Genomic DNA, 16,986 nt, shown 5'->3' on the forward strand with positions numbered 1-16,986 from the left:
TCTAGATTTCTGGCTGTCTCTATCCAATAAATAAAATAAAGAAAATTAAAAAAAATTAAAATAAAGAAAGAAAAAGAAACATCCCATGACAACAAAGAAGCACCCCTAACATTTTGACAGGTTACTTTGCCTGTGGCCACCAGAGGTCAAATGAAAGTGTTGGCCATGCACAGCAGAATGATGGTTTTGGGGCAGTACTGTTGAGTAGGAACTTGACTCTGTTCCCACCCTAAGTACTGTGAGTATGGTAGTAATGATATACTGTTCTTACCTGCAACTTTTCATGGTCCCTCCCTCCATATCTACTTTGTTAGATCTAGCTTCTCATTCTTTTCCAGCTTCTTATCAAGTGTATACATTAGAGCTGATAGTAATTGATACTGTCCAATCTTGGCATTTTAATTATCTTCCTGTATCTGTAGTCAAGGAAGGCAATGGTAGTTTGATCAGATCACATCTGTACTGCTGTCCTCCATACTCAGTTAACTAATATTATTTTCTAGTTCTGGAATCTGATTGAATCAAGCTTAACGCCAGAGTGGGGACTTGGGGTCTAATCGTCAGTGTAGTACCATCCAGCATATAAGAGCACTCCAGTCTTGCTTATCCTTGCTAGGCACTAACTGTATAGAGAGACTGAAGAAGACATAATCCTGTCCTTAGGGAGTAAATGCTTCTTTTGGATTGACCCACAGTGTCTCTGAACAAGAAGAAAAATGAAACTGCTGCAGAAAAACCCAGTGCTGCAAAGTGCTGCATCATCAGGTTGCCTCTGCGGTGCAATCTATAATCTCTGTGACTTCAGAACACAAAGAATTCCTTTCTAAATTAAGCTTTGCATTACTTTAGAAACGAACAAAGCATTCCTTCCCACAGACTGTTCCCAAATTAAACATTTTGTGCTCATACAGCTGCTCAAACATTGGTGAAGGGCAGATGGAAAGGATCTTAGGAAGGGAAGATGGAGAGGGGAGCAGTGCAGGGAAGTTTCGATGTAGGATGAGAGAGCTGGGGTCAGGAAGATTATAGAACAGTTGTAGAAGATTATAATCAAGTTAGCGAGTACATTAAATGTTTTTTAAATTATTAGGTCTACATAAGTGTAGGTTAAGGGAGCTCATTATGGTCAAGTATTTAAAAGCACATATTTAAGTGGAAAACTGGGAGCATAGCTATCCCCTACCTCTAATCAGTACATGTGGGAAGAAATAAACATCAACTGCTAAGGTGGAGTCTTAAGGTCACCGTGAGGCCCACTTTTCAAGATTTGACAACAGTGAAACTGGACTGTGTCACAGGGAAAGTCTGAACACCCTGGAAGTATTTGTTGGAAGAACAGAGCCTTTGTGTTTTGAAATGCTGTAGATGGCATCCAGCATAGAGATAGAGGCAGAGTCTGGGAATCTCCGGGTCTTGGGATATGGGGGTATTTGGGGGCTGGAAGGACTAAGTCTCCACAGACACTTCCAGATGGAGAAAGAAAAAAGTCGTAGGACATTGGAGGCCTTTAACAGTACTGGAGAGAAATTAATAGATAAGAGGTTCGTGCTCCCTACTGACTGACCACCTCTCACCAATACATCTGAGTTCTTCTATCAAGCTGCCTCTGTTGTCATCTGCTTTGTGAACTTATGCAGAGATGTTTGCTGTAAATATGTGAGCCATCTCATCAAATGAGATTCTGAAAATCCTTTACAGAAATTCTGTCTGCAATATTAGGAGTGGTTGTCTATTAGGCCTCTCATTTTTCCTCACAAATGGTCCCCAACTTAATTCTGGATCTCTTCCAGAAGAACATCAATTATTTGATGGTGATGTAACTTGAAACCCAGATTCCCTTTGGAAACTGTTTTTATAGGGTTTGGCTGAGTGGTAAGGAATGAAAATGGAGCTCTGAGCAGAGCAGATGAAAAAGTAAATAAATCCAGATTTAGCTAGATAGTATTTTCCCTGCAGCTCAGAGAGCAGGAGGCCCTGCCTGTAGCAGACAGGGTCCCAGAGCTCACAGAAGCAGGCTCCTCTATAACCCTCAGGGATCCAGGCAGAGTCCTGAGGAGGCTGTCCTCTGGTCTGTCATGTCTGCCAAATCTGGAAACTCTGGATCCTTTCTCCAGAAAAAAGCAAGGGGATTTTTTTTTTTTTAATACTCTCAAGCTTAACGAGGACCCCAGGTAAACTCTCCCTACTCTTGACTGTCCTTAAAAGTTCTTGAAAGTGTGTGTAAGCCTTGCTTCTCTAACAAGATTACAAATTCCTTAGAGGGGCCATGTGTTTTCTCTTCCATCTCACCACTCCCCATCCCACCGCCAGCCCCAGTTCCAGTGAATGTCACAGGACCAGGCACCTTCTGAGGGCTGTTATTGCCAGGAATAGGGGGAAGGAGAAGTAAAGTAAGAATGTAAAATAAGTAGGACAGATGTTTGTTTCCACATTTGATCATTTGTTCTACAAAAACTGGTATCCTTGTGCATGTTCTACCCTAGAGGATAATTTGCCTTCACATTATCCCCCAAATCCAAGAATATAACACAATTTTCCATGACAGCAGCCATTTTTTTCTTCCCCAGAATGATTTTCCAGGTACAAGAGAGATATGCAGCCATGGTCTTAAGGATGTCACACTCCAGGAGTGTGCTGTAAATAAGGAAGGCAGACTGGCTGCCTTGGTGGGAAGTGCAGGTGAATTAGTAGGATGTACTACTTAAGTTGGTGGGGGGAGTGGAATAATGTTGGAATAGGGCAGCCAGGGACATCTGATGAAAGCTACTAGAACATCTGTTTGAATAGGAAAAAGAAAAGTATTCTCTGGCATGGAGAAAATGGGGGGTGGGGGCTGGGTGGTAGCACAGCAGGTTAAGCACACATGGCACTAAGCACAAGGACCTGCGTAAGGGTCCCGGTTCGAGCCCCCAGCTCCCCATCTGCAGGGGCGTCGCTTCACAAGTGGTGAAGCAGGTCTGCAGGTGTCTATCTCTCCTCCTTTCTGTCTTCCCCTCCTCTCTCGATTTCTCTCTGTCCTATCCAACAACAACAGCTATAACAATAACAACCACAACAAGGGCAACAAAATGGGAAAAATAGCCTCCAGGAGCAGTGGATTTGTAGTGCTGGCACTGAGCCCCAGTGATAACCCTGGAGAGAGAGAGAGAGAGAGAGAGAGAGAGAGAGAGAGAAAGAGAAAGGAATGCACCAGCAGGGCTGAGCCTCAGGCCTGTTATCAGTGCTCTGACCACTTGTGAGCAGTTGGCACCAAGCCTCAGTACAGTCTTGCTTCATCTCCCTAGACCTCTTCACTTCAATCCTTTCATCAGGAGAGCTAGAAGGGAACACACTGTGATAGTTGAGTGGCAAGTACAATTGATTAGGTAAACAGAGGTGGTCTCAATTTAAGATATGTTCCCACTGTTACCCTACTATCTCTTCATTTTTCTATACCCTCAAGTCCTTACTTTCTCAGACTTGGTGGGGAAGGAGAAAGATTCCAAGAATGTTGTAAGCAGGACTACTCCCAATAAATGAGACCAGTGCACACCCAAGGGGCTGACTCAGCTGAGTTCCATTAGCCAGATGAATCTAAATTCCAGAATTCCAGCCAAAGAATCTCTCTCTCTCTCATAGGATGACAGAATATTAGAGACAGCAGGAACACTAGAGATTACATATTGATCCCCTCTCTTGCTGACAAATTAGAGAATTTAAGATCATGGTGTTGACATAAGTTCAAGGCCACCCAGAATGATAATGAAAGATTCTGGACTATATCCTGAAATGCTTGACCTAAAGGCACACTAGCTCTTCTCCTATCTTACCTGTCCCTGTTTCTTTCAATGCCAAAGCTTTCCACCCAGGGACTAGTCTGAATAGCTAAGAAAAGTCTGACTCTGCAAAACTTCTTTGTGAAAGCAACTATACTGTAGGGGACCTCTCCTTGAGGAGACTATGCCCAAGTACTCTGTACCTACCTCCTTGAATCTACCAGTGTGCTATTCTAAAAGCTTTTCTGACTGCCAAGCCTGCTCTAGCTGATCAAACACAGAGTACAATATCCAACTGGTGCATCTCCACCAATCAGACAGTGCTGGCACCCCCTCCAGGAGTAAGGGGCTAATTCTCTCTCTGGTACCCTGCAGAAGTAGCGGGCTACCTAGCCTAGCCACTTTATAAAGGCTCTATACATGAAGGCAAAGGTTCCAACTCCCCTGTACTCCCTTTCTACATCACTTTCAAAACATACAGCAAACTTTCATTCTATCAGTGGAGCAAATCAAGTAAGACAAACTGATGTTTTCGGAGCTGCTGTAAGAAAGGTAATATACCAGGCGCTGAGCTCTATGCAAAGAAAAACTCGAGTTCCTGTCTTCAAGTAATTCCCAGGCTGCCTGAGGGAGGCCAGGGCAGGAGATCACATTTGAATAATATCACAGGTAGAATATAAAATTTCCATGAAGTAATAAATCACACTTTGCAAAATTATTGGGCTAGATGGCATACCTATTGATATATAGTCAAAGAGAAGAGTATGAATTGAATAGTTCAAGGACGTTTTTGGAAAAGGAAATTTTTGGTCAAGACTTTAAATAATGGGTAGAGTTTAAAGGATTAAAGATAAGGGAAGAAGATTTAGAAATTAGTAACTGAAAAAAAGTAGAAGACTACAAGTGTGTCAAGGTGTGGATAATAATTGCAATAGTAGATTTGGTAGATGCTTATCCTGTGTCAGACAATGTTCTTAGCTAGCATCTACTAATTCTCTTGACTTTTAGACATCAAATTATGGCTGTCATTATCCCAGTTTTATAGGTAGAGAAACTGAGGCATAGAAAGAAATGGGCGAAGCAGCAGCAGATCTGTTTCTCTCCTCTCCTCTCCTCTCTTCTCCCGGATCAACTAGGAATACCAAAGGAGACCACCTGGGACTGAAACAAGACAGGACTAGAATGACTACAGGAACCCACCAAATCACCGGTGAGTGCAAAGACGTGGCTGGTGACCGAGAAGAGCCTAGGGAGAGACTAAGTGGCTGGTAGCAGTCCAACGCTCTATCAGTTGAGATACCACCTCCAGTCTGTCCCACCAACAAGGGGACAGCTGAAGGGAGGAGAGGACTCCCCGGAGACTCACCAAGTGCAACTCTGAGTCTCCATTGCTATTGCCCTCAGAATCTGGAGCAGCGGCAGAGAGGGGCACGGGGGGGACGGAGATCTAACCAGCAAATTCAGGAGAAGACCTATACCTCCGAGGCATAGCTGTGGGGCTGTGAAAGTCTCTTTGCATAACCACCGGACTATCTCTGCCACACCTTGCCTTATCTCTTAGTTAGGAGTCAGTGATTAAGTTAGAAGCCCTCAGGCTCCCATAGCCTACAGAGAAGAAAAAAAAAAAAAAGAGGCTTCTAAATCACTGAGCTCCAACTCAGGGATTAAAATACTATTGAAACAACTGTCAACTTCCACCACTGTGAACCCTTTAATTACCTTACTGTATTGACACAAGTCAATCTAGGAAATAGTGATCAGTAATTTGAAAATTACTAAGAGAGGGAACTCATAACATAATATATAAAATGAGTAAACCAACAAGAAGAAATATTGGAGAAACTAACCAGGACAACAGTCCAGCTAAAAGCCCCTCAAAGAGTGAAGCACAAAATAACGAGGTCAACATCCAAACATTAGCTAAGGAAATAATCACAGGAGTTAGTAAAGAGTTTGAAAGAATTGTAATCAGAAATACAGGAACAACAAATGAGACTCTGGAAGAAAACACTAACTATCTCAAGGTTATTAGAGAGCTGAAAGCTGAAATAGCTGAGCTAAGAACACAACTAGCTGAACAAGCTAAAACAGTATCAGAACAGGGAAACAAAATAGATGAACTCCAGATAACAGTAGAGGAGAGAGAGAATAGAATCAATGAAGCTGAAGACAGAATTAGCAAGATCAAGGACAAATTAGAGACAACTGAAAAAGAAGTAAGAGATCTCAAAAAGAGATTAAGAGATGCTGAAAACAACAACAGAGACCTATGGGATGACTTCACAAGAAACAATATACGCATTATTGGCTTACCAGAGGGAGAAGAAGAAAGCATTCTTCAGGCCATAATAGCTGAAAACTTCTCTAGTCTAGACAACATCAAAGACATAAAGATTCAAGAAGCCCAGAGGGTCCCAAACAAAATTAACCCAGACTTAAAGACACCAAGACACATCATATTTAGAATGGAAAGGAATAAGGATAAAGAAAGGATCCTGAAGGCTGCAAGAGAAAAACAAAGAGTCACCTACAGAGGAAAACCCATAAGATTAGCAGCAGACTTCTCCACACAAACACTACAGGCCAGAAGAGAATGGCAAGATATCTATCGAGTACTCAATGAGAAAGGCTTTCAACCAAGAATACTATATCCTGCTAGACTGTCATTCAGACTAGATGGAGGCATCAAAACCTTCTCAGACAAGCAACAGTTGAAGAAATCGACTATCACCAAGCCTGCCCTGAAAGAAGTTCCGAAAGGTCTTCTATAAACAGTCAGACCATCATAAATAGGACATATATCAGAACACTCTAAAACTCTACAAGAATGGCGTTAAAATATCTTCAGTCTTTGATATCAATAAATGTCAATGGCCTGAATTCACCTATTAAAAGACACAGAGTAGGAAGATGGATCAGAAAATACAACCCAACAATATGTTGTCTAGAGGAAACCCACCTAACTCAACAAGACAAACACAGACTTAAAGTGAAAGGATGGAAAACTATCATACAAGCCAATGGCCCACACAAAAGGGCAGGAACAGCTATTCTCATATCTGACATGATAGACTTTAAAATAGATAAGATTAAAAAAGATAGGAATGGACACTACTTAATGCTCAGAGGATCAGTCAATCAAGAGGACTTAACAATTATTAACATCTATGTGCCCAATGAGAAGCCATCTAAATACATCAAACTTCTACTGAAAGAGCTACAGCAATATATTAACAGCAACACAATCATAGTAGGGGACTTCAACACCCCACTCTCTCAACTTGACAGATCATCCAGGCAGAAAATCAATAAAGACATAAGGGAGCTAAATGAAGAGATAGATAAACTAGAACTATTGGACATTTTCAGAGTCATTCATCCCAAGAAACTGGAATACACATTTTACTCAAATCCACATGGGTCATTCTCAAGGGTAGACCATGTTAGGTCACAAAGACAGCATCAGCCAATTCAAGAGCATTGAAATCATCCCAAGCATCTTCTCAGACCACAGTGGAATTAAACTAACACTTAACAATCAACAAAAGATTAGTAATAGTCCCAAAATGTTGAAGCTCAACAGTACACTTCTTAACAACCTCTGGGTCAAAGAGGAAATCAAGGAAGAAATCAAAATGTTTCGAGAGTTCAATGAAAATGAAGACACAAGCTATCAAAATATTTGGGACACAGCTAAGGCAGTACTGAGAGGGAAGTTCATAGCTATACAAGCACACATTAGGAAACAAGAAAAAGCACAAATAAACAGCCTGATTGCACATCTTAAGACCTAGAAGAAGAAGAACAAAGGAACCCTAAAGCAACCAGAAGGACAGAAATCACTAAAGTTAGGGCAGAAATCAATAACATTGAGAATAAGAAAACCATACAAAAGATCAATGAAAGTAAATCTTGGTTCTTCAAAAGAGTAAACAAAATTGACAAACCATTAGCCAGACTCACAAAACAAAAAGGGAGAAGACCCAAATAAATCAGATAGTAAATGAAAGAGGAGATATCACAACAGACACCGCAGAAATTCGACATACATGTGAGGCTACTATGAACAACTATATGCCACCAAGCTAGAAAACCTGGAAGAAATGGATGATTTCCTAGATACCTACCAACTTCCAAAACTAAGAGGAAGTGGATAACATGAACAGGCCCATCACAGCTAATGAAATTGAAACAGTTATCAAAAACCTCCCCAAAAATAAAAGTCCTGGACCAGATGGTTTTATAAATGAATTCTACAAAACCTTCAAAGAAGAACTAATACCTCTACTTTTAAAAGTCTTCCAGAAGATTGAAGACACTGGAATACTCCCTGCCAACTTCTATGAAGCTAACATCACTCTGATACCAAAAACAGACAGGGACACAACCAAAAAAGAAAACTACAGACCAATATCTCTGATGAATGTAGATGCTAAAATACTGAACAAAATTCTAGCCAACCGGATACAGCAGTATATTAAAAAGATTGTTCATCATGACCAAGTGGGGTTTATCCCAGGCATGCAAGATTGGTTTAATATACATAAATCAATCAATGTGATCCACCACATCAACAAAAGCAAGACCAAAAACCACATGGTCATATCAATAGATGCAGAGAAAGCCTTTGACAAAATCCAACATCCCTTTATGATCAAAACACTACAAAAAATGGGAATAGATGGAAAATTCCTGAAGATAGTGGAGTCTATATATAGCAAACCTACAGCCAACATCATACTCAATGGTGAAAAACTGGAAGCATTTCCACTCAGATCAGGTACTAGACAGGGCTGCCCACTATCACCATTACTATTCAACATAGTGTTGGAAGTTCTTGCCATAGCAATCAGGCAGGAGCAAGGAATTAAAGGGATACAGATTGGAAGAGGAGAAGTCAAACTCTCCTTATTTGCAGATGACATGATAGTATACACGGACAAACCTAAGGAATCCAACAAGAAGCTTTTGGAAATCATCAGGCAATACAGTAAGGTGTCAGGCTACAAAATTAGCATTCAAAAGTCAGTGGCATTCTTCTATGCCAAAACTAAGCTAGAAGAAATTGAAATCCAGAAATCAATTCCTTTTACTATAGCAACAAAACCAATAAAATATCTAGGAGTAAACCTAACCAAAGAAGTGAAAGACTTGTATACTGAAAATTATGAGTCATTACTCAAGGAAATTGAAAAAGAAACAAAGAAGTGGAAAGATCTTCCATGTTCATGGGTTGGAAGAATTAACATCATCAAAATGAATATATTACCCAGAGCCATCTACAAATTTAATGCTATCCCCATCAAGATCCCAAGCACATTTTTTAGGAGAATAGAACAAATTCTACAGATGTTTATCTGGAACCAGAAAAGACCTAGAATTGCCAAACTATCTTGAGGAAAAAGAACAGAACTGGAGGAATCACACTCCCAGATCTCAGACTGTATTATAGGGCCATTGTCATCAAAACTGCTTGGTACTGGAACATGAAAAGACACACTGACCAGTGGAATAGAATTGAGAGCCCAGAAGTGAGTCCCCACACCTATGGACATCTAATCTTTGACAAAGGGGCTCAGACTATTAAGTAGGGAAAGCAGAGTCTTTTCAACAAATGGTGTTGGAAACAATGGGTTGAAACATGCAGAAGAATGAAACTGAACCACTGTATTTCACCAAATACAAAAGTAAATTCCAAGTGGATCAAGGACTTGGATGTTAGACCACAAACTATCAGATACTTAGAAGAAAATATTGGCAGAACTCTTTTCTGTATAAACTTTAAAGACATCTTCAATGAAACGAATCCAATTACAAAGAAGACTAAGGCAAGTATAAACCTATGGGACTACATCAAATTAAAAAGCTTCTTCACAGCAAAAGAAAACACTACCCAAACCAAGAGACCCCTCACAGAATGGGAGAAGATCTTTACATGCCATACATTAGACAAGAGTTTAATAACCAACATATATAAAGAGCTCACCAAACTGAACAACAAGACAACAAATAACCCCATCCAAAAATGGGGGGAGGACTTGGACAGAATATTCACCACAGAAGAGATCCAAAAGGCTGAGAAACACATGAAAAAATGCTCCAAGTCTCTGTCAGAGAAATGCAAATAAAGACAACAACAAGATACCACTTCACTCCTATGAGAATGTCATACATCAGAAAAGGTAACAGCAGCAAATGCTGGAGAGGGTGTGGGGTCAAAGGAACCCTCCTGCACTGCTGGTGGGAATGTAAATTGGTCCAGCCTCTGTGGAGAACAGTCTGGAGAACTCTCCGAAGGCTAGAAATGGACCTACCCTATGATCCTGCAATTCCTCTCCTGGGGATATATCCTAAAGAACCCAACATATCCATCCTAAAAGATCTGTGTACACATATGTTCTTGGCAGCACAATTTGTAATAGCCAAAACCTGGAAGCAACCCAGGTGTCCAACAACAGATGAGTGGCTGAGCAAGTTGTGGTATATATGCACAATGGAATACTACTCAGCTATAAAAAATGGTGACTTCACCGTTTTCAGCCGATCTTGGATGGACCTTGAAAAAATCATGTTGAGTGAAATAAGTCATAAACAGAAGGATGAATATGGGATGATCTCACTCTCAGGTCGAAGTTGAAAAACAAGATCAGAAAGAAAACACAAGTAGAACCTGAACTGGAATTGGCATATCGCACCAAAGTAAAAGACTCTGGGGTGGGTGGGTGGGGAGAATACAGGTCCAAGAAGGATTCAGAGGACCTAGTGGGGGTTGTATTGTTATATGGGAAACTGGGGAATATTATACATGTACAAACTATTGTACTTACTGTTGAATGTAAAACATTAATTCCCCAATTTAAAAAAAAAAAGAAAGAAATGGGCAACAGAGAATTGAGATACCTGAGGAGCTTGAATATTACATTAAAAAATACCAGGTTCCGGATGCCAGCATGATGCCGACCAGACTTCCCTGGACAGACAACCCCACCAATGTGTCCTGGAGCTCCGCTTCCCCAGAGCCCCACCCTACTAGGGAAAGAGAGAGGCAGACTGGAGTATGGACCAACCAGTCAACGTCCATGTTCAGCGGGGAAGCAATTACAGAAGCCAGACCTTCCACCTTCTGCAACCCACAACAAACCTGGATCCATACTCCCAGAGGGAGAGAATGGGAAAACTATCAGGGGAGGGGATGGGATATGGAGATCGGGTGGTGGGAATTGTGTGGAGTTGTACCCCTCCTATCCTACGGTTTTGTTAATGTCTCCTTTCTTAAATTAAAAACAAACAAACAAAAAATCAAAAACTTGGGCTTAATTTTGCGGGCAGTAGGAACCATGAAAAGTTTCCGAGCTGGGAAGTGGATCTGGAGTTAAGATTTTTGAACTGATATGTACACAAGAAGGGAACAAATAAAAGACCTATTCTCATAGAAAAAGGTACAGAAAAATTATTAGTATATATTTATAGATGCCCTTAAATTTCCTAGAGTGCCTTGTCCAGAGCTCTGGTGACCTTTTTGGATCTTAAATAATCAGTGGTTGAATAGAAACTATCAAAAGGCAAGAAATCCTTAAATCTACCCAGACATGTGCTCAAAATTTAGGAGTAGAAACTGATTTGGAGGTTGGAGTATAATAGGGAGAGAGAAGATATCAAGAGAAACTAAGAAATGTAGAGGGCAGAAGGTTTCAGAGAATAGATGAGAAGTTGGTAAGATAAGGACCTAACGAGCAATTTAGCAATATTTTTTAACGATGATCAAATCATAGCTTCATAAAGAGAAAATACAGGACCAGGAGGTGGTGTACCTGGTTCACAGCACACATTACAGTGTACAAGGACCCAGGTTCAAGTCTCTGCTCCCCACTTGCAGGAGGAAAGCTTCACAAGTGATGAAGCAGGGTTGCAGGTATCTCTCTGTCTGTTTCCCTCTCTCTATTTTCCTCTCTCTTTCAATTTTTCTGTTTCTATCCAATAATAAATAAATTTAAAAATTAAAAAATAAAGGGAAAATATATTACCAGCTATCTCCTTGATTATTTTGTAATAGTTAATCATTTCTGTAGTCCCTTCTGTCTTTTATAGGCTACAATAGAAGTTTTTTAAATCCACATTTTCCCCCTCTCTTTTTGAAGACTCATTTTTGCAAATACATTTCATCAAGTACTATAAAGCTGAACTTGTTCTCATGACCATCCACTATAATGCTTGTGGGACAGATGAAGTAATAGAACCTCTAAAAGGGTGGTAATTGAAATATGAGCACTTTTTTTTTTTCTATTTTCCAGGAAATATATACACAAAGGAGCTGGCTCAAACAAATGGAAAAAAAGACATTAGGTAATTTGAACCCAGAGTAGAGATTAGATAATTGTCTTGGATGGGACTTTGGGAGTAGTCACAGGAGATGAGACATCATCTTGTTGAGATGTTCTTCAGGGAATATCAGGTTTGTGTAAGTGTTGTTCAACTTCTGAGTCACAAAGAAAAGGCTGTGGAGGTAGGCTCAGCTGAGACTCCAAGCAAAATTATGTACTTATATCATAAATTGTGATATTTGATATAAGCACTGCTTCAATTTGTGACTATGCTTCCGTGGCCCCAATTTTGGAAATGGATTCCATATCTGAGTTCCAAGCAGCTGGTTTGTGTCTACCACAGGAAAACAACATATAAACAATGTAGGGGTAAGTGAGGAATGACTTGTGAATGACCAAATCTACTTCTCTTGAACATATATTTTTGTTTGAAAAATGAGTTGATTAGCTTCTGTTAAAATGTGGACGGAAGGGCTTGGGCAGTAGCATACCCAGTTGAGTGCACACATAACCATATACAAAGACTTATAAGGTTGCTCAATGTCAACTTATAAGTTTATAGTGTGAGAAAGCTTTTTCCCAAAATTAAAAAGTTTACACCCACTATCTAGGATAGCCAGTCCAAGGATCAGAATAAACAGGAGTGCTGAGCAAAGGGTACACAGAGTACTGAAAAGATCAGAAATGGCATTCCTGGCCCACAGCCAAAAACTGTTCTGCAAATACACAGCACAGGGCCTCTTTTCTGCACAGTGCTTGCGTGTGTACTGCCAAGTTATTTAGGATTTCTTGAGTTTGGAGCCAAGATAGCTCATCTGGATAGTGCAACTGCTTTGTCTTATATGAGACCCAGGTTTGAGCCCAGCCCCTACTACACTGAAGGAAACTTTGGTGCTGTGGTATTTTTTTCCCTCTTTCCCTCTATGTATTACTCTGACTGAAAAAGTCAGTTGAGAGTCATGAAGAAATAAAGAAGGAAAGAAAGGAAGAAAGAAAGAAAGAAAGAAAGAAAGAAGAAAAGGAGGAAAGGAAGAAAGAAAGAAAAGAAGAAAGGAAGAAAAGGTAGAAAGGAAGGAAGGAAAGGAGGAAGGAAGGGAAGATTCCTTGATGTTTTTTTCTGTTGCCCAAGATGAACACTTCCCCTTCTGTTCAACACGGCTCACTTTCACACAGTCTTGCTTCAGTCAAAGTTCAACTCAACTGATTAAATAACTTTAACTAAATAGCCTTTACATTCTTGACCTGTCTTCCTCTGATTAGTCCCAAATTTCATGTTTTGATTGGAGTTTTCTAAGATCCATGCATTTCCAAACAGTCTCTTGCTTCATTCCCACAGATGTCTAATCATATCCATCGTCCATGACTTCTACTACAATAGTTCAACCCAAAAGGTGCCCTTATCTCTGTGAGCTTAGGTCCATAGAGAAGGAGACTTCCAATGGTAGCTTCTATATCCTTCCAAAACCATTGTTATCAATAAAAATTTAAGCTCATTTTGTTAAGCAAGTTTCCTTTCCTGCTTGCCCCTAACCTAGGGAAGTTTTCTTAATTATTACATATATATGTATCTCATTCCTACTGATCTCTGCCTACCAAAGGTGGCAAAGCATAGATCAAAATATGAGGTTATGACAAGAAAATTATGACAGTTATTTATTATGGTTTAGAAAAGATAACACAGATAATTGGATGTTTGTTTTTTGCTTGTTAGCTATCTTTGAAGTTACAGCAACTTCCACTTACACAGACTGGTTAAGATGAACGAGGAGTTAATTAACCAAGCTGTCAAATTAAGTCAGAGATATAATATATAGCATAGTTGAACAATTATTTTCAAAGAATCATTAATGAAGCAGTTAATTCAAAACCTAGATTAACTGTAGTTTTTTTCTTTTTAATGCTCCAGAGAGAAGCGTTTAGTGAAGCATGTCTGATCTCTATACCTTTTATTATATTACAATCTGAAATAATATTTTCTCAAACTTTTCTTCTCAATCACCTAAATGCCCTCAATTTAATTTATCATTTTCACTAATATTTATGTACCAGTAAGAATCTGTATCACTTTAATCTCTTTGTGGCTTCAGCTCCCTCTTATATCACTTTCACTAATTTTGTTGGTTGTGAAGAAACTTCCCTCACCTAGTCAAGAATTTATATTAGTGTATTTCTGTAAGGCTTAGATTTAGTGTCTTCCACTCTTCTCTGTTAAAACATGCAACAGTTAGGGCAAAAACTTACAGTTTTTTAAGAATTGCAGATAGTGCAAACAGTAGCCAGTTACTTCCTATTGGGTTTTCAGACAAGTTATGACATATTTTTGCATAGAAAAAATACAGTAACCCCGGGAGTTGGGCTGTAGCGCAGCGGGTTAAGCGCAGGTGGCGCAAAACACAAGGACCGGCATAAGGATCCCGGTTCGAACCCCGGCTTCCCACCTTCAGGGGAGTCGCTTCACAGGCAGTGAAGCTGGTCTGCAGGTGTCTATCTTTCTCTCCTCCTCTCTGTCTTCCCCTCCTCTCTCCACTTCTCTCTGTCCTATCCAACAACGACAACAACAATAATAACTACAACAATGAAACAACAAGGGCAACAAAAGGGAATAAATAAAATAAATTTAAAAAAATACAATAACCCCATATTTCCCCCACAGTGTATCAACTTGGAGTCTCTTCTTTTTTTTTTTTTTCAAGGGGACTGAGCTCTACATTGATGTGACTGAAGTCTCTTAGCAGGATGTCTCTGGAATCCTTCACAATGACTGTGAGTCCCTTTTGAGAGATGTCAATAGTTTGCTTACTGAGAATGGTCTCCATTTTCAGAGTACATACAGCAAAGGTTATAATAGAATTGCAGAGTAGGGGCAATGCAAGAACAGAGGGATGGTGGAACTGGCTCAGTAATTTAGACTAGGCTTCTTTATATAACCAGGGACTAAAATAGCTTGGATTTACATGGGAGTAAGTATTTTGTACACTGGATAGAGTTAAACACACACACACACACACACACACACACACACACACACACACACACCTGGACAGAATGTATAGAGTAGCATTTTTAGGTTCTGAAAAATTAAATAGTAGCTGGCAATTGAGGAAGAGGACTAGAATTTGAAATGCAATAAAACTGGGGGTGAGATTTTTCATTTTTTTTCTTCCAAGTAACCAGATGGACTTGAATGTGGTATCTACATAGCAAGAGCAAGATAGTTCCCTCTAGTTCTGGTTCAAAGAGCAGAGAATTGTCTCTACAGATTAGGGGGGGTTCCCATCTTTTTTCTCCATTCCTCCACACCCCAGTCCCTAATAAATGCCACTGTGGCTTTTTTTTAAAACATGTTTGTTGATTTATTTATGGATAGAGAGAGGGAGAAATTGAGAAGGGATGGGGGGGATAGAGAGAAAGAGACAGAGACACCTGCTGCCCTGCTTCACCACTCATGTAGTTTTCCCCTTGGAACTGGGGACCAGGAGCTTGAACTTGGGTCCTTGTGCACTTAACCAGCCAAGCGCACCACTGTCTGGCCCCTTCCACTGTGGCATTTGGAGTGACTATAATGATAACTGGACCTAAACGACTCAAAAATTCCAAGGAAGAGGAAGTTTTCCTCTGACCAGAGAAATGTCCCATAGAGTGTGTGAAGTAACTCATATGACTCTCTCTCCTCTTGCTGGTTGGTTCTGAACATCACTGCAATTACAAAATATGTGAAAGACAGTAGATAAATATAGCCAAACTTTTGGATTGGAGAACTCTATATGATCAGAAAGTGCTAGAGGGTTTGCCATAGAGAAGAGATTGGGAAAGCAATTCCATAAATTGATTTATGAACTTCTAGGCTCATTTCCAAGTCACAAATATATGGATTTAACTCTAAATAGCTTAACTTAGAATTTAAGAATTGAGATATGGTGGTCAGGAGGTAGTGCAGTGGGTTAAGTGCACATGAAACAAAGCACAAGAATCCCGGTTCAAGCCCCCAGCCTCCCATCTGCAGGGTGGTCGCTTCACAAGTGGAGAAGCAGGTCTTCAGGTGTCTATCTCTCCCTTTCTCTGTCTTCCCCTCCTCTCTCGATTTCTCTCTGTCCTATCCAACAGCGATAACAATAGCAAGGGCAACAAAAATGGGAGAAATGGCCTCCAAGAGCAGTAGATTCGTAATGCAGGCACAGAGCCCCAGCAGTAACCCTGGAGGTGGAAAAAAAGTTGAACTATAAGATAGGCAACTGCCAAGGTCCCAAACCAATTGTTGGTGGTATACATGCAAGACAAATATAAATAGCTCTGAGAAGAATTTTAAATCAGAAATTATACCAAAACAACACAGAGTTGGTTGGAACTTATACCTGAATCCAGCTGAGTCAATTGTTAAAAAAAATGAATAAATAGAATTCCATTTTGTATTATTTAAGATGTCCAGGATAGAATACCAAATCATCAGAATATAGTGAACCTGCAAAATACTAGCCTTGCATGATGAAAGAAATTGAACAAAGGCCAATGCCAAAGTGACATGTTATAATATACTGATAGAGATTTCTCAGAAGCTGTTATAAAAATGTCCCCCAAGAAGTAAGGGTGAACACTTGTGGCATACAAAAGCTAGAAAACTTCAACAAAGAAAGTGAGGATACAGTAGATTTGGGGACTCAAAAATGGCAAGAGAAATGTTAAGTGGGAATTGAGGACCTATTGCTCTGTGCTAGAGGTGGATGATGGCTTGTTTGACAGTAAATTCTGCTGACATCTATCTTGGGGTAATGTGGAACTGAAGCCCTGTGACAAAAATCCTGAAAATAAATATTTCTTCAATAAAGTGTCCTATGCAATAACAACGATAGCAATAATAACAACAACGATAAACAACAAGGGCAACAAAAGGAAAGAAATAGCCTCCAGAAACA

General features: G+C 40.0%; 1 long non-coding RNA gene across 2 annotated transcripts in view; it reads left to right on the forward strand.

The window, feature by feature from the left end:
• LOC132540461 (uncharacterized) overlaps positions 1 to 16,288 on the forward strand; it is a 54,478-nt gene extending 38,190 nt beyond the window's left edge. The window contains exons 3-4 of one of the 2 annotated variants that reach the window (XR_009551646.1): positions 12,047 to 12,213; positions 14,770 to 16,288. This is a non-coding gene — a long non-coding RNA (uncharacterized LOC132540461). The remainder of the gene's footprint in view (positions 1 to 12,046; positions 12,214 to 14,769) is intronic. The other variant, XR_009551647.1, reaches the window with a different exon arrangement.
• The last annotated feature ends 698 nt before the right edge of the window (positions 16,289 to 16,986 follow it).

Source organism: Erinaceus europaeus, chromosome 9, assembly GCF_950295315.1.
Source record: "Erinaceus europaeus chromosome 9, mEriEur2.1, whole genome shotgun sequence".
Classification (NCBI taxonomy): Eukaryota; Metazoa; Chordata; class Mammalia; order Eulipotyphla; family Erinaceidae; genus Erinaceus; species Erinaceus europaeus.